At 39.4% G+C, this 19,213-nt stretch overlaps 1 pseudogene; it reads right to left on the minus strand.

The window, feature by feature from the left end:
• Positions 1-5,453: 5,453 nt before the first annotated feature.
• On the minus strand, positions 5,454-10,310 carry LOC135573885 (zinc finger protein OZF-like; annotated as a pseudogene).
• Between the last annotated feature and the right edge of the window lie 8,903 nt (positions 10,311-19,213).

Here is a 19,213-nt window from a genome sequence, read left to right on the forward strand (position 1 = left end):
GTTCAAGTTCAGTGAATATGTGTGTGTGAAGTTTTTTGATACTTTTGATATGCTTAATGCTTGAATATAAAGATAATCATTTGAACATTTGAGCTAACTCTGTATCTCATTCTCTTTAAAAAAAAGTTTAGGCTAATTGTTTTGTGCGTCTAGCCTTGTACATTTGTATGTGGTATGATTGGTGTATTCCTAGTGAGTTTTTGAGGGTGCACCCATAGCCATAGCATACCTTAAACTCAGGCTACTTGTTGGTCAGTCCCAAATGTTTGTATATTGTAATGTGGATAACTTTCTTCCCAGATGAACATAGTGGCCAAATGTATAACTAGTTTGGTACCCGTTACATCAACAAATAGGGTTAGCCTACAAAATTAGCGGTCTGATGGTTTGCGTGAACAGGGTGGCCTGGGATGGAGTCAAATTCCCAGCCTAAATTATTTTTTCAGTCCTCCCCTGTGAAGGCAAAGCTTCTGAAAAGCTGGCTTAGGACAAGCACGGGAGAGTTGAACAGAGGCAGCTACTGTCAGTGTGTATGTGTTGAGTTCTTTTTCCGAGTTGTAAAAGCAAGTAGAGGAGAAACTGCCACTCTTTAGTTGACTGATGTAGCTGGCAAGGGAACTGCTGTTTGATTTAACTGAAGAAAAAAAACTAAACTTATGTTTATTCCCAGTGTTGAGCTAGTAGTGTAACTGACATGTAACTTTAGGTAATGTGTCATCCCCTCTCAACTGAGGTGAATGAATTAGCTAACGTAGCTAGTAGTAGCTACTACAACCTGTTCAGCTCTAGCTATCTGTCAGATAGTGCTATATAATAGCCACCTCATATCGCTATATAACAGCTGTTGTGTGTATGAAAATGTTTTGTCGACTTTGTTTTGTCCCATTTCAACAGAGGTAAATGAACGTGGCAAGCTTTTGCTAATCGATGTAACGTTACTGTTAAAGAGAGAGCTAGCCAAAAGTTGGCTAACGTTCGCTGTTCTTTTTTTCCGTCTTTTTTTAAGGGGTGGATCAGCTTAGTATTGCGGAAAGATTGCTGCTTCCATCAATGTAATTGTCTGCATCATTTCCAATCCCCATATATTTTTGGGGGCAAAGATATATATATACATATATATAAATATACCTATATAGACAAAAAAAAAGTTGAATATACCTATATTTTTGGGGGCAAAGATATATATATATATATATATACATATATATACATATATATAAATATACCTATATAGACAAAAAAAAAGTTGAATATACCTTTATGATTCCGCGCAAACCCTACCACCCTTCCCCCCAATTGGAGTAAACTAATAAACAATAACACTTAGGCTTCTACCTTCAGTTTATACATCTTATACACATTTTAGACACAATCTATTTTACAATAGTTATATTTTGTTTGTTTTTTAGTCCTTCCTCTATTTCTGATGTCCATCCAGTTTGATTTCTATTTGTAACTGTGTTATTTCACAACATTTCTGAACCTATATACATTTTACAAACCCCGTATGTTTTACATTGGTTATGTTATTAGTTGCATTAAAGACATGAGGACTGTTTTGTTTCTTGTGCAGGCTGCACACACTTCATCAGTCTCTCATTCACAATTTGACAAGCACTTGATAATATTCTCACCAGGCCTAGAACACACCTGAAATTAATGTTTCACTAAGATCTTAAAGCTGAGTGGGGTGTGTTGGGGCGCTGCAGGGTTGACCCCTAGGGGTGGGACGAGGATCCATCTATATTGTTAAAAATAAGAAAATAAGAATAGCATTTGTGTGCAAGTAAAAAGAGCTCTACAATACTATTAGGCAGTGAAGCATTTTTTTCATTCTTTTGGTTTTATACTCCAAAAGTTTGGATTTGAAATCAAACAATAACTATGAAGTTAAAGTGCACACTGCCAGCTTTAATTTGAGGGTATTTTCATTCATATCGGGTGAACATTTTTTGAAATTATAGCACTTTTGGAAAATACTGTAGTCCCCCCATTTTAGGGGAGCAAAAGTATTGGGACATATTCACTTGTATGTGTACAGTATTAAAGTAGTACAAGGTTAAGTATTTAGTTCCACATCTATAGCACGCAATGATTACATCGAGCTAATGGCTCTACACATTTGTTGGATGCATTTGCTGTTTGTTTTGGTTGTGTTTCAGATTATTTTGTGCCCAATAGAAATTAATGGTAAATTTCCTGTTTCAGCATCAAAATTCCCCCGTGCACAAAGCGAGGTCCATACAGAAATGGTTTGTCGTGATCGGTGTGGAAGAACTTGACTGGCCTGCATAGAGCCATGACCTCAACCCCATCAAACACCTTTGGGAGGAATTGGAACGCCGACTGCGAGCCTGGCCTAATCGCTCAACATCAGTGCCCGACCTCACTAATACTCGTGGCTGGGGAAGTTCCCACAGCAATGTGACAACATCTAGTGGAAAGCCTTTCCTAAAGAGTGGAGGCTGTTATAGCAGAAAAGGTGGGACAATATCCATATTAATACCCATGATTTTGGAATGAGATGTTTGGTCATGTAGTGTACTTGACATGCCACACCTGTCAGGTGGATGGATTATTTTGGAAAATGAGAAATGCTCACTATAACAGGGATGTAAACAAATATGTGAACAACATTTGAGAGAAATAAGATTTTTGTGCATATGGAAAAAAGTCTGGGGTCTTTTATTTCAGCTCAAGAAACATGGGACCAACACTTTACATTTGTGTTTGCAAAGAAAAACAAAAAACAAAATGGTCCCCTGCGAGGATAACAACACTGAGCTCTTTTTCTAAAATATTTTATGAGATTGGAGAACATGTTGGGAGGGATCTTATATCATTCCTCCATACAGAATCATTAGAGATCCTTGATATCCTTCATCTGCTCTTATGGACTGCCTTCTTCAATTCAAGCCAACAGGTTTTCAATGGGGTTTAAGTCCGGAGACATAGCAGCGCCTGGAGTGTGATAAACGGCATAATTTGGACCCTTATCTTGGACCCTTACTCTTGGACCCTTACTCTTTTTCTGAGCTATTGTTAGTACTGTTAGGTTCTAAATAAGCGGAGTAAAAACTCACAGACAACTAGTAAAGCTCAAACCAAGTTTATTCACCAACTGGTCACACAGCTGCATGAGACAAAAACACATTTACACAACACTGGTATTTAAACATTCCCCCTATACTGAGTCTCCTTCTTACACGTCTGGACAGCCAATACATTTCTGTTGCTAGGGAGGATGTGATATGGGTAATAAACAATTTGTGAAAAGATGTAATGTGATGTTAGCCTTCTAAACGAGAGTATGGATTTTCTTATAAAGTTTAAATAGTCAGTGGCCACACCACCGTGAGCCAGACAGTACATCAGGCATCATGGAACCGCCCTTTTCTACTCCAGAGTATAAAACCACCCGTGACGAAATGTACATTTCATGCCAAATAGACCCACGCTAAGCCGGACGTCTCTAATGGTTAAGAAGACTAGAAAATATAGAGCTGACGCTACATGTTGAAATGGTTAAGAACTACAACTCTAGGCCACGGAGACCATACAGCGTGTAGTGTTGGCTACACGGCTGGAAATGGTTAAACTCTGAGACTATCGATCACTACAGAATAATAGCAAATCCTAGACGTAGAATTACTGGTCTGCAGCTGGAAATTACGTAAGTTTAGTACGAGAATACCGACAACCGCGGAATAATCTATTCTATGCAACAACCATCTATACGCCTGACGTATCCATTACAACAGACATTATCCAGAGCGGCTGGGGAAGCTACAACCACAAAAGACATTGTAGTCTGGGGAAGTTAACCAGAGACTCTCTGATGAACTGACTCTCCAGCAGACGGACCGGCGATTCCAACAGAGAAGACAACAACAACGTAAATATATATATTGCAATTATTTTCAAATGAGCAGCCGTTCATGTGTAAAGGATTAGCATTTCAATTAATATAATTATCAACTGTGTGTAGTGAATCCATTTTGTCTTTCCCGCTCTCTGTCCCCACCTCTTTCCATTGTCTACCAAGCCATCATATCGGTTTAGCCCACTAGGGACTTATCAATGCATTGTGTTAGTAACCAATATCTACTGTTTGTTTTATGTAATTCTGTGTGATTTGTTTAGTTAGTAAATAAATAATTAGGCCAATTTGTATATCACTGATTCATTTTGGAGACTAGGGTTCATGCAAATATCCAAGGGTTTGCGATGTTCTGTAATGGGAACTGATGAGGTAATAATGATACATTAATAGTAGATAGACTTATCGATAAGATATGAAAATATCTGAAATAGAGACTCAACATTATCCCGTGGTGCCCCGATTTCCAAGTTAAAGTTTACATGATTTGTTTAATCATGTAAAAATTTCACAAAGAATTGATTTGATAAAATGATAGTTAATGACAGTCACCGACATGACAAGTGACCACAACCATGTGATTGCCTTTCCCTTACTTAGTAACATTCCAAGCCCCTGACTCATATCCAACCTTAATTAACCCAACCATATACATTCCTCCTACAGATAACCATTAACCTCTGGAGTAGCAAGGAATTCAAATTACAACCCAACAACTGAAACCAGACTCTGGCCCTTCTTTCCATAGGAAATGTCTAACAGAATGTAAACATTCTGCATTCCCCTCTCTCCCTCAGTAACATGAATAAGAATATTTCATATTTCAAGTTTAGAAGTCAGAACCCATTAGTATAAAATAATAAAAAATAAATGCATACAATATAGCTCAGTATTTGTATTTATTTTAGAGTATTTTTTGCTCATCTTTATAAAGGGTGCCAAAAATGGACCTGACAGTATATCATACAGTGAAAAAATCAAGAGTATGTCAAGAATGTCAACAGGACTCTTCAGTCCCAGACTAACTTGGTGTGTGCATGTTGAGAAGTCTGATGGTTCTAACTTCTTGCCACTCAGTGCTACAAATTCATTAATATTCCTGTGCCCATATTCATTAAGCGTCTTAGTATAAGAGTGGTGATCTAGGATCAGTTTTGCTGTACAGATTAAATAGATAAAAGGACGTGGACCAGGGGAACCTGATCCGAGATCGGCTCTACTACTTTATGAATATGACCCATTTGTCCTTAGTTTAGGCATTAGGAAACATGGGCTGGATGGCATCAGGGTGTATTCAGTGTGTTGTGCTAGGGTGAATGTGAATCTGTCACTCGGGACAAGGACAGTGATGCTTATGAATGTGGTAAAAGCAATTTTAATATGTTATATTATTGTAAATAGGTTTTATTTGATTGAATATGATTTTGAAATATTACCATGGCTGAAAGTGTTAAATGCTGCCTGTGCAGCCCCAAATCATTTTTATTTAACCTTTATTTAACCAGGTAGGCTAGTTGAGAACAAGTTCTCATTTACAATCAAATCAGAAGAACATTTGAAGACAACAGACAAGAACCATGTAGCTCAAAAGCTTGACGTTTTATTATTTTTTACAAGTTACAAACATGACATTTCAGCCATCAATGAATGGCCTTAATATTCTACTAAATCTAAATAAACATTTTGATTGCGACAATTGGATTTAACCCAGGGGCAATTTGGGATTTAAACAACAACAAAGGGGTCATCCCACCATTATTTTTGGTAAACAGCTGAGGGATAGGGCTAGAGCAATTGCACTTTCAAATTCATGGAGTTTGTTTACAAATATACCGAACAAAAATATAAATGCAACATGTAAAGTATTGGTCTCATTTTTCATGAGCTGAAATAAAAGACCCCAGAAATGTTTCATATGCACAAAAAGCTTATATCTCTCAGATTTTTTTCAAAAATAACATCCCTGTTAGTGAGCATTTCTCCTTTGCCAAGATAATCAATTCCTCCACCTGACAGGTGTGGCATATCAAGAAGCTGATTAAAACAGCATGATCATTACACAGGTGCAACTTGTGCTGGGGCCAATATTAGGCCACTAAAATGGGCAGTTTTGTCACACAACACAATGCCACAGATGTCTCAGGTTTTGAGGGAGTGTGCAATTGGCATGCTGACTGCAGGAATGTCCAACAAAGCTGTTGCCTGAGAATTTAATATGTTCATTTCTCTACCATATGCCATAACATCGTTTTAGAGAATTGGCAGTAAATTCAACCGACCTATCAACGAAAACAACTTGTAACCACGCCAGCCCAGGAGCTCCACATCTGGCTTCTTCACCTGTGGGATCATTTGAGGATCCCACAAGTGCTCAGGAGTCTTTGTAAAAAAGCATTTTTGTGGCTGAAAAACTAATTCTGATTGGCTGGGCCTGGCTCCCCACCCATAGCTGCACCCCTGCCCAGTCGTGAAATCCATAGATTAGGGCCTAATTTATTTATTTCAATTGACTGATTTCCTTCTATGAACAGTAACAGTAAAGTCTTTGAAATTGTTGCATGTTGCATTTATATTTTTGTTCAATATACATTTTATTTTTAATTATTTTTACAAACAATGGATTAGATTTTGGGTTCTAAAGTTGAACTAAGCTCAGTTGAAGTTAAGTTCATGAGGCAACTTTTTTTTTTTTTTTAAGAGTCAATATATCACAAATGTGAAAGTCCTAAAATGGATGTTTCCAATACCATATTGCCCCTTACAACAAACAAAAACAATCCATTGGAAGGGGATGTAATTGCACACTCCTTTCTAGACATAAAAACGGAATTAATTGGTCCTCAACACGACCCCCCAAAAGGTTATTCTGAGTTTAATTTAAATGTTTACCAAAGTTTGCTTGCTAAATCCCCTATCCTGCTTCGTGACATACTTCTCTGGAGCGGGAAATTCTGAGTTGATTTGAGATCTGACTAAAGTAAGCTTGGTAAAAGCTTGGTAACACATTAATCTTGCTTTCTGGAATAACCCTTTGCTTTCTCCCTAGTGTGGTTCCCCATGTGTCTTTTCAGATGGTGATTCTGACTGAAGCCTGTTCCACAATCAGGGCAGCGGAATGATTTCTCCCCTGTGAGAATCCTTATGGCCTTTTTAGTTCACCATTGGAAATTAATTGTTTGTCACATTCACGACAGTGGTATGACTTATCCCCTATGTGGATCTTTAGGGTGGGTTTTCAGATTGCTAGCAGTGCTAAATCCTTTGCCACAATCACGGCACTGGTATAGCTTCTCTTCTGTGTGGCTCCTAATGTGTCTCTTTAGATGGTCACTTCGGTGGAATCCTTTGTCACAATCAGGGCAGGGGTATGGAGGTTTCTCCCCTGTGTGGCTCCTCATGTGTACTTGTAGATATCCAAACTGAGTGTAGCTTTTGCCACAATCAGAGCATTGATATTGTTTCTCATCTGTGTGGATCCTCATGTGCACTGACATATCATATTCCGTAGTGAAACATTTACTACAAACCTGACAAGAAAACCTAGCTCCGATGTGAGTTTGGTGGTGATCTGTCATACTTTGTTGTGACTGAAAACACATTCCACACACTCCACAAAGATGTTCTTGATCTTTTACATGAGTTTTCACATGTTTCATTAATGAACCCATATAAAGAAAAGACTTGCCACACACCTTACAACAAGAAACAGCAGCATTACTTTGACTGGGTGTTTTCACTTTAGATAACTCTATAGATTTTCTAACCTTAGTATTAATACAGGAATGTTGTATTTTTACAATCCGTTTTCTCTTTGATTTGACTGGATTAAAACCTGAAGGAGATCCTGCATTTTTAATACTATGGACACTTTCAGAGTTCGCACTCTGATCCTCAGAACAGTCTGGATTTACTGCAGAGAGGGTCTGAGAAATACTGGTTCGCATTTTCTGTAGTCTTCTCCATCCGGTTCTGTTTTGTTCTGTTCAGTTGTAGTATTGGGCAGAGTGTCACCCTCTCGGTTGCTTTCCTTTGGGGCTTGATAGAGATGTGAGGGCTGAGTTGGGTCCTCATCACAATGACTTTTCACAAGGACAGGAGTGAATATAAACTCTACGGTATGTGGGTTCTGCTCTTCCTCTTGACTGGGCCTGAGTTCCCCCTGTTCCTCTTTTATCTGTGTGGGATCTGTGTCTTCCTGCCCCAGACTGGGGCTCTTCTCCTGCTCAGGGGGTACCTCCACTTCAGAGACAGAGAGGGTGAACTGCTGGAGTTCTGGAGGAAAGGATTAAACAAAACCTCAATGCTGAGCTACAATCTGGGATTTAGGAATTTGTTTATGGTCATTTTAATTATTGATATACACTGCTAATATACACTGATATACACTGTATTTGGACAGTGAAGTTAAACATCTAATTTGGGCTATAAATGGCATGTTTTCATTGGAAGCACAAGGTTCTCCCAACTTAAAAAGTTAGGAGCACAACATAACATTGAGGACCACCAGAAAATAGGATTTTTTAAATCGATTGAGATATAGCCTATATTGGGCCTATATGAACTTGAGCTACTTCTGAAGCACATGCTGTGGCCTAGAAACTAACTACCCTGTAAAGATATGTTTATTATAAAATGCAAATATTTGGAATATTAGGTTTCTACATGGTTAGGGCCCTATAAAATCTATTATTTTTTGCCCAATTCCATTTTCTCAGTTTTGTTTTTCTAGGTTTCAGATTCTCTCAATCACACTTTTTTTCATAGGAAAAACAACAAAAGTGAATGTTCAAAGTCCACAACAATGCCATATCAGGAGAACACTTTGATGTCTGTGAAAAAGTTTAGTTCACATGTGCTCTCAGAGCCAGAGAAAGGCACAGAATCCTTACATTCTAACATGGCATAATTTAGTGCAGAAGATCGGCACACTCATTCCTGTCTCATGTAGTGAACGCACGCTCTGAAGCAACCGGGATTGCCTGGCTGCATGCACTTTAGTTATTTTGATAACATTGAAAATACACTGAACAAAAATATAAACGCAGCATGTAGTGTTGGTCCTGAGTTTAAATAATATATCCCAGAAACGTTCCATATGCACAAAGCTTATTTCTCTCAAATTTGAAACAAGTCAGTTACGATGCCGAACTGCTGTGAGGACAACGAGCACGCAGATGAGCTTCCCTGAGATGGTTTCTGACAGTTTGTGCAGAAATTTGGTTGTGCAAATGCACAGATTCCTCAGCTGTCTGAGTGGCTGGTCTCAGACGATCCCGCAGGTGAAGAAGCCAGATGTGGAGGTCCTGGGCTGGCGTAGTTACACGTGATCTGCAGTTGTGAGGCCGGTTGGACATGCTGCCAAATTCCCTAAAACGACGTTGGAGGCGGCTTATTGTAGTGAAATGAACATTAAATTCTGTCTCAACAGCTCTGGTGGATATTTCAGCAGTCAGCATACCAATTGCATGCTCTCTCAAAATATTGTATAAAATTACATTATCACAATCACTTGATTTGTTTGCCATACTAGTCTGATGAGACCATGCTTGCAACAACGAGAACTAGCCTGCGTCTATCGAACATGATGGAGAATGTTGATTGGCAGGTTGAATGATGTCTCATGAGGTTGCAAGTTTAAAGTGGGAGATGGGGTCAGGTTGGCCCAGTATTGTCCAGTGAGGTTGGAGGGTGGGCCAAGGACACCACAGTTTAATTTTTTTTTTTTTTTTACTACAGCTACAGGGGTTGGAGAACAATCAGTGGTTCAGGGACCCTTTTAGGCTTTTGGGCACTACTTTCAGAACTACTGGCTTAAATGTATACAAAACCTCTATTCAATCTCTTAGTTAATTTGTCCAAATACGTATGATTACTTAAAATGGGGGAGGTGCTTTAATTTCTAAATGGTGAAACATATGCATGAAATTAACCTTAAATAAAAAAGTGCCATTCTGTATTGTTGCCCCATATTCATCATTTGATCTCAAATCAAAACTGATTTATTAGATAAGTGTCCAAATACGCATACTGTAACGGAGTGCACTGTGTACCGATTGATTCTTATCTAACATCTCCTTAAATTGAATGGCTAATGAGCTAAACTCAAACGTTTTACCCTATCGTCAAAGCCTGATCATAACCCAAAATATACCCTACAGTTTTATTATATTGATAGGCCTATCATTGAATACCAGATTGTAGCTCTTTAATTATAGACTACCTTACAGGTTGAGATTCCTATAATAAAGTTTGAATAGACAAACGTAGTGGGTAACAAACCTGATCCGCATTTGAGTAGATTTATGTCAAGTAGCCTTTGTAGACTGTGGTTTTCTTCTTTTGAACGAAAAACTACGTCCTGAATCTCTGCTATCGTTTTCTCAACTAAAACAAATATCTTTGTGGATGTGGTAACTAGTGACGACAGGATTTTTTTTTATCCTTCAGAATAAGAGTTTTTTTGGAAACTGTGTAAATGAATAAAAAAGGCAAAATGATGGAAAAATTGTACAATTATCTACCATATACTAAATCAAACACAATTATTTCTAAAACAAGTGTTTCAAAAAAAGTAATTGTGTGATTTTAATATGGCTAACAATGTTTTGTGTGTGTGTGTGTAGCACACACACAGGTGGCACCCTGTGAGCAAAACATTTTAGCGGCCCCAATGTGAGTGGAGATAAAAAAAAATATATGTTTTAGAGTTCATTTCCTGCAATTCTACACATTTTGAAAGACCACATTGTAACACAGGCGACTCCTGACCACTGCAATGCCTTTGGACTGGTGTGAATATGCCCACAAATTTTCCATTACCTTCTGAAGCTTACAAACCAAAAGAAAATGTATGGAACATTCAGTCCCTGTCCCATACATTCTCTCTATTCTCTAAGCTGCAGTAAACTGAACATAAAATAGAGACTAAAGTATAATATCAATAATATCAGTCTGAACATTCTCTCATCACCTTGAGAGACATTCCAAAACAAAAGACCAGGAAACTGTTTCTAATAACCTGAAAACATCAATAGACTCAACAGCAGACCTGTGATTAACATTATTATTACAATTTAAAGGGGCAATCAGGGATTGAAAGAGCAACAAATCTGCCACCCCACCACTTTTGTTGGTAAACAGCTAAGCTGAAGAAATGTAACCACTCTCAAATTCAAATACTGAGCTAAGAATGCAAGTACTGACCATCCAGGAGATCAACATTATAGTTTTAGCCATGTTTTGATGAAAGCCATACAGTGTATGGTTAAATTACAGCATTAACAATGGAGTAAAACATAAAATCAAAATAAATACAATTTTATTTGTCACATACACATGGTTAGCAGATGTTAATGCGAGTGTAGCAAAATGCTTGTGCTTCTAGTTCCGACAATGCAGTAATATCCAACGAGTAATCTAACCTAACAATTTCACAACAATTGTTAGGTTAGATTACTCTTTGGATATTACTGCATTGTCAGAACTAGAAGCACAAGCATGCTTATATTTGATGGGGTAAGACAATAGCATTTCTTATATAAAGTTATATAAAATAAAAACAACATATCATTAATATATACATATATTATGTATATATAATCATTAATTTAATAGTCCAAAAATGGATGTACCAATCCCAGATGAACCATTACCTCATCATTTAACTTAAATCAAACTGTTTTTAGGCTTACATAGAACATTAAAAGTTGCTTTGCTTTCCATCCTGCCTCTTCATTACCATCTTCGGATAGAAGATATGTCCTCATCTTTTTTTCTTCCTTTGTGGAAATTATTCACCTCAGTAGGAAACTTTTGAATGAATATTTTACCGCAGCAATGTTATTTATCCCGTGTGAGTCTGTATATAATTAGTTATTTATTTATTTAATATTTTACCACAGTTACCACAGCTAAATGGATTCTCTCCTGTGTGAGTCAGTATACTGTATGCCTGTTAAAGGACAAGTTGAGAGTACATTTTTCCCAGTCTCCACATCTATACTGAACAAAAATGTAACCGCAACATGCAACAATTTCCCTGAGTTACAGTTCATAAGGAAATCAGTCAATTTAAATGATTTCATTAGGCCCTAATCTCTGGATTTCACATGACTGGGCAGGGGCGCAGCCATGGGTGGGCCTGGGAGGGCATTGGCCCACCTACTTGGGTGACTGGCCCACCCACTGGAGAGCAAGGCCCATCCAATCGGAATTAGTTTTACCTACAAAAAGGCTTTATTACAGACATAAATACACATTCAATTATCTGGCAACAGCTCTGGTGTACATTCCTGCATTCAGCATGACAATTGTAGGCTCCCTCAAATCTGTGACAAATCTGTACCTTTTAGAGTGGCCTTTTATTGTCCCCAGCACAAGGTGCACCTGTGTAATGATCATGACATTTAATCAGCTTCATGATATGCCACACCTGTCAGGTGGTAGGATGATCTTGGCAAAGGAGAAATACTCACTAACAACATTTGAGAGAGAAGCTTTTTGTGCTTATGTAACATTTCTGGGATATGCTTCGTTAGGTCCCACTTATAACTGAAGCTTTTCCCACAGTCACCACAGCTAAATTATTTCTCTCCTGTGTGAGTCAGTTTAAGGAAGTTTAAGGTTTGCTTGTGACCGAAGCTCTCCTCGCTGTTGTGAGGTTCTGTGTTATACACTATAGCCCTTACCATATCATATGTGATGGAATATTATTTGCTGTTGGCTTGTGTGGATGTATGTGTTATGCAACATATATGGCTTGAGACATTGTTAACAGTTTCAGGACCATAGGCCTTTCTCATGATGGAAAAATACAGAATAACATGAAGACAGGAACTGTGCAATGAGTTGGGGGGCACATTCAGAACGTAGTGTTGCGAGAACAAACGGTGCCTGATAACTGTGTATTCTACACAACTACAACGACTGACCGCTGGAGTGCCCGGGGGCTGGGACCAGCTCTGCGCCAACAATCAACGATAGGCTGGGTGAGTCTAAACCACGCCCAGTCTCTACTCTGACAAGCAGGAACTACTTCTATCAGGAGTATATTATAAAATCTTTGTCAGGAACAAGTCAGTTCTCTGTTTTGACCTGCGAGGTGTGACAGAGAGCCCGTATATACGAAAATTGCATTTACCAATTACTGCTTAGCTAATAAAAAATATATAGCATACAATGCGGTGACTCATTGTCATATTTATCCTGATACCAGATTCGATTGACGCAACCCTAACACTGTCACCACAGCTAAATTAATTATCCACTGTGTGAATCCTCATGTATCTGAACAAATCTCCTTTGCATTTGAAGGTTTTGTCAAAAACGGTACAGGTGCTTGGTTTCCCGCCGTGACAGTCAGACATGGGCCTTCAATTTACAGGTTGAGTTGTATCGCTTTTTTGCACAGGCGACAATCGCCAAGTATTCTGGGGGGGGCAGATGTGATCTATAGCCCTAGACATGCCTGCGTGCACATAGTTGTGACAAACAACGTTTTAATCAATCAGACGCACTCAAATCTAAAAACGATACAGAACCCAGCAACATTAGTAATAATCCTAGCTAGTTAATTAGCTATAACGAGTATAGTCAGTGTGTATATATAGCTAGCTATTAGTAGATCTAGATTCACAAACCTATTCTACATAGTTTTATTTCCGGTGTGATCTGCACCAGTCTCCTTACCCGATCATTCTTGTCCTGGTACTCCACGACCATTCTCAGCTGCACCAAACATCTCCAAAGTAGCCGCCTTTAAACACTCATTTAAAAATACATGCAATGACCGTAGTTTAGACATTTCTTTCAGTGTTCTCGTTCACGAGGAAAGAATTGTAGTCACAAAATAATAGTCATGGGTCGTTCGCGAACAAGTCGGCTCTAAGAGCTGGCTATTGTAGGTGAACGTTCGGAGCCGGCTCCATATCAGAAGAGCCAAATCTATTTATAAAAATATAACAAAAATAATATATGAATAATCAAAAGATTTAAATTAATATAATTAACTCATTCAAAGAACGAAAAAGAAATAAAATAATATAGGCCTAAATGCTCACATTCGTTCTGACTGTCTGCTCAGACTAACAGCCTCACCTGTTGTTCTTGTCAATCAGAAACGCAGTGTCAACCAATGACCCAAAGATGCGTGAGGGAGGGCCGAGCCAGCTCACTCACCGTCACACGGCTGAGCAGCTGAGGAGAGAGAGGAAGGACAGCTGTGAAAACAACAGCTGGAAAATGAATCGGAAGCAGAGTACCATTTGGATGCATTTTAGTAATGTAGACAATGTTAGAGCACAGTGTAGAATTTGCCAAAACAAAATATCATATAAAGCTGGTTCTACGAACAACCTACACCGGTAAATGTGAACTGTGCACCCAACTTTGAAGCTAGGTGTTGCGGGAGCTTCGAGAAACTAGTGGGCCTGCTAGTGATAGTGTTGAGATGTATCCACTCAGTCAAGTAGGCCTACTCCGTGACCCACAGCAACGCAGTCTCCTGTGGACCAGTTTATGCCAAAGTCTATGTCTGTAGCCAAATTGATATGGGCATTGACTAAGATGATTGCCACCGATTTCCAGCCATTTTCGATCGTGGAGGACAGAGGTTTTAGAAATTATAGCAATAGCCTAAATCCAATGTACACAATTCCAAGCAGGAAAACTCTTTCAAACTCACTTATTCCACAACTGTACGAGGGCACACAGGCTTCAGTGCGGGAAAGAGTCGAAAAAGCTACTGCAGTTTGCCTTACCACTGACTGCTGGACATCAAGGGTAACCACTTCTTACATGTCGGTTACATGTCACTTCATTGAAGATTTTTAGATGTCTAGCTGTCTTCTGGACTGCTTTGAGTTCAACGACAGACAAACCTCAGAGAACTTGGTAGAGGAACTGTTGAGAGTGGCCAGAGAATGGCAAGTTAGATGGAAAAGTGGTCTGTTGTGTTAGCGACAATGCAGCTAACATAATCAAAGCCGTTAAAATGGACCCATCATCCATGTCTTGCCCACACAATCAACCTGATTGTAAGAGATGCTCTGAAGGTGATGAAGCCCACTGTAGACAAAGTGAAAGCAGCTGTGGAAAACTTCCACAGGAGCACAGTAGGTGCTGAGGCCTAAACAAGACTGCACTCCAAGGTGGAATTCAACATGTTATATGTTGAAGCGGTTTCTTGAGTCTAAGGACGCCATCATCTCTACCCTGGCCATTGTCAATATACCTCCTGATGCTCTGACCCAAGAGGAATGGGAGGTGTGCAGAGTCCTGGAACCCTTTGAGCAGGTCACTGTGGAGATCAGGGGAGAGAGGTACAGTAAGCAGTTATTACTACATCATTATTTAATCCAGTATTATATAAGTATATGAGCAGTAGATGAGAATGTAGTATCAGTAGACAAAACATGAACCTGAACTAATAAGTTAGTGTTCTCTCTTTTCAGCTATGTGACAGCCTCAAAGATTATACTCCTGTGTAAGGGTCTACAGCCAGCCGCCAGAGAGAAGCAAATGTAACCACTGGACATGTGACAGAGTTGATGGACACCCTATGTTCATCAATGGACAGAAAGTGCTACAGAATGGAATATAATACTTGCTATCAGAAACCGCTGCACTTGAAGTTAGCCTTCAGTGATGCCAGAGCGATTGATGAACCTCTTCAAAGAATAACCTCAGCAGCAGGGAGGGGCATCCCCAGCAGTCAGTTGGCTCAGGCACCAGGACAACAGGAAGAAGAGGGATCAAATGGAGCAGAAGCACCAGCAGTAGTGCCACAAACGTCTGCTGTTTGACGAGAGAGCAACTGGGGATGCAGCACGAAGGAATCCTTCAGCAGATGCCATAATGGAGGTCCGATCCTATCTGCAGAACCTCTGGCCACATCCGTCCCTCTGAGAGGGTCTTCTCGAAAACGGGACAAATAATTACTGAGTGAAGAAACCGCATCAGCCCCTCAAACGTGAGGCAGCTTGCATTTCTGAATGCAAATCTCTCATAAAAGCAAAATATGGTCAGCATATTTGCTGGTTATAACATGGCAATAAAGAGAGAGAAAAGAAGGACCAGTTTAATGTTTGAAGTGGGATGCTGCAGTTTTGCACATTATTTATTTTTCTTTGATATGGTGCAATATTCTATTATTGTTGTTCAGATTGTATTAGTTTTGAGTTGTTACTTTTATATGCACTTTGTTTATATACATTAAAAAGTTATACTTTAAATGCAAATGTTTAATAGCATTATTTTTCATAACAAACCAATGCATTTTTAAATACATTGTGGTTAAGGTAGAGTATGATTTCCTTTAATAATTTAATTAGAACTGTTTTAACACCAATCATAGTCAAACTATCACAAACTGTTTGACTTTAAAAAATACTAAAATATATATTTTTAAAGAGCCGTTTGAGAGCCAAAGGACCCGGATCTTTCTGGTGAGCTGAGCAGAACGAGCCGGCTCACTGAAAAGAACCGAAATGCCCATCACTACAAAATAAACAAGACAGCTCCCACTTTTACTAGTTCCATAAACATGTCACAGCGCCGCCACGTGGATGGATTTTTACTACAAGGCCAGTAATTAACTGGCCTAGAACTTGTAGAAATGACTGGGCAAACGAAAGTCTTGTGGCGGTGCCTTTGTGTCAATTATCCAAATCAGTGACAAATAATTGGTTTGAGAAAAGGAGGATGAAGGACGCAGTTAAGGAATTTGAACAGGACCAGAGTCAAGCAGATACACCAAAGTATGTGGACACCTGCTTGTTGAATATTTCATTACAGAATCATGGGCATTAATATGGAGTTGGCCCCCCTTTGCTGCTATAACAGCCTCCACTCTTCTGGGAAGGCTTTTCACTAGATGTTGGAACATTGCTGTGGGGACTTGCTTCCATTCAGCCACAAGAGCATTTGTGAAGTCGGGCACTGATATTGGACGACTAGGCCTGGATTGTTGTCGGCATTCCAATTCATCCCAAAAGGTGTTCGATGGGGTTGAGGTCAGGGCTCTGTGCAGACCAATCATGTTCCTTAACACGATCTCTACAAACCATTTCTGTATAGACCTCACTTTGTGCATGGGGGCGTTGTCATGCTGAAACAGGAATGGGCCTTCCACAACTGTTGCAACAAAGTTGGAAGCACAGAATCATCTAGAATGTCCTTGTATACTGTAGCGGTAAGATTTCCCTTCACAGGAAATGGGCGATGGAAACCCATTTCACGAAGCTCCCGAAGAAGTTATTGTGCTGACGTTGCGTCCAGAGGCAGTTTGGAACTCGATAGTGAGTGTTGCAACCGAGGAAAGATGCACTTCAGCACTCGCGAGTCCCGTTCTGTGAGCTTCTGTGGCCTACCACTTTGCAGCTGAGCGGTTGTTGCTGCTTGACGTTTCCACTTCACAATAACAACACATACAATGGATAGGGCAGCTTTAGCAGGGTAGAAATTTGACAAACTGACTTGTTGGAAAGGTGGCATCCTATGATGATGCAAAGTTGAAAGTCACTGAGCTTTTCAGTAAGGCCATTCTACTGCCAATGTGTGTCTATGGAGATTGCAGCAACGGTGTGTCTGAAATAGCCAAATCCACGCACTTGAAGGGGTGTCCACACTATATATATATATATAGTTGAAGTCGGAAGTTTACATACACCTTAACCAAATACATTTAAACTCAGTTTTTCACAATTCCTGAGATTAAATCTTAGTAAAAATTCCCTGTCTTAGGTCAGTTAGGATCAGCACTTTATTTTAAGGATGTGAAATGTCAGAAAAATAGTAGAGAGAATGATTTATTTTAGCTTTTATTCCATTCATCACATTCCCTGTTGGTCAGAAGATTACATACACTCAATTAGTATTTGGTAGCATTGCCTTTAAAATGATTAACTTGGGTCAAACATTTTGGGTAGCCTTCCACAAGCTTCCCACAATAAGTTTGGTGAATTTTGGCCCATTCCTCCTGACAGAGCTGGTGTAACTGAGTCAGGAGTGTAGGCCTCCTTGCTCGCACACGCTTTTTCAGTTCTGCCCACAAATCTTCTATAAGATTGAGGTCAGGGCTTTGTGATGGTCACTCCAATACCTTGACTTTGTTGTCCTTAAGCTATTTTGCCACAACTTTGGAAGTATGCTTGGGGTCATTGTCCATTTGGAAGACCCATTTGCGACCAAGCTTTAACTTGCCGACTGATGTCTTGAGATGTTGCTTTAATATATCCACTTAATTTTCCTCCTCATGATGCCATCTATTTTGTGAAGTGCTCCAGTCCCTCCTGCAGCAAAGCACCCCCACATCATGATGTTGCAACCACCGTGCTTCACGGTTGGGATGGTTTTCTTCGGCTTGCAAGCCTCCCCCTTTTTCCTCCAAACATAACGATGGTCATTATGGCCAAACAGTTCCATTTTTGTTTCATCAGACCAAAGGACATTTCTCCAAAAAGTACGATCTTTGTCCCCATGTGCAGGTGCAAACCGTATTTTGGCTTTTGTATGGCGGTTTTGGAGCAGTGGCTTCTTCATTGCTGAACGGCCTTTCAGGTTATGTCGATATAGGACTTGTTTTACTGTGGATATAGATACTTTTGTACCTGTTTCCTACAGCATCTTCACAAGGTCCTTTGCTGTTGTTCTGGGATTGATTTGCACTTTTCGCACCTAAGTGCGTTCATCTCTAGGAGACAGAACGCGTCTCCTTCCTGAACAGTATGACGGCTGCGTGGTCCCATGGTGTTTATACTTGCGTACCATTGTTTGTACAGATGAATGTGGTACCTTCAGGCGTTTGGAAATTGCTCCCAATTATGAACCAGACTTGTGGTCTCCAATTTTTTTCTGAGGTCCTGGCTGATTTTTCCATGATGTCAAGCAAAGAGGCACTGAGTTTGAAGGTAGGCCTTGAAATACATCCACAGGTACACCAATTGACTGAAATTATGTCAATTAGCCTATCAGAAGCTTCTAAAGCCATGTCATCATTTTCGGGAATTTTCCAAACTGTTTAAAGGCACAGTCAACTAAGTGTATGTAAACGTATGACTCACTGGAATTGTGATAGTGAATTATAAGTGAAATAAATAGTTAAAGTTTGTTAACAAGAAATTTGTGGAGTGGTTGAAAAACAAGTTTTAAATTACTCCAACCTAAGTGTATGTAAACTTCAACTGTAATATATATACACACATATACACACACACAAGTGTGTACTGTACATACATAGTATGTATGGCTCTGTTGTGTTGAGTTTCTCCATGTATGAAGTCATGAGGAAATGCGTCATGCAAAATTACATTTCAATACAGAAAAAAGTACACAGTA

The sequence above is a fragment of the Oncorhynchus nerka genome, linkage group LG11 (genome assembly GCF_034236695.1).
Source record: "Oncorhynchus nerka isolate Pitt River linkage group LG11, Oner_Uvic_2.0, whole genome shotgun sequence".
In the NCBI taxonomy this organism is placed as follows: domain Eukaryota; kingdom Metazoa; phylum Chordata; class Actinopteri; order Salmoniformes; family Salmonidae; genus Oncorhynchus; species Oncorhynchus nerka.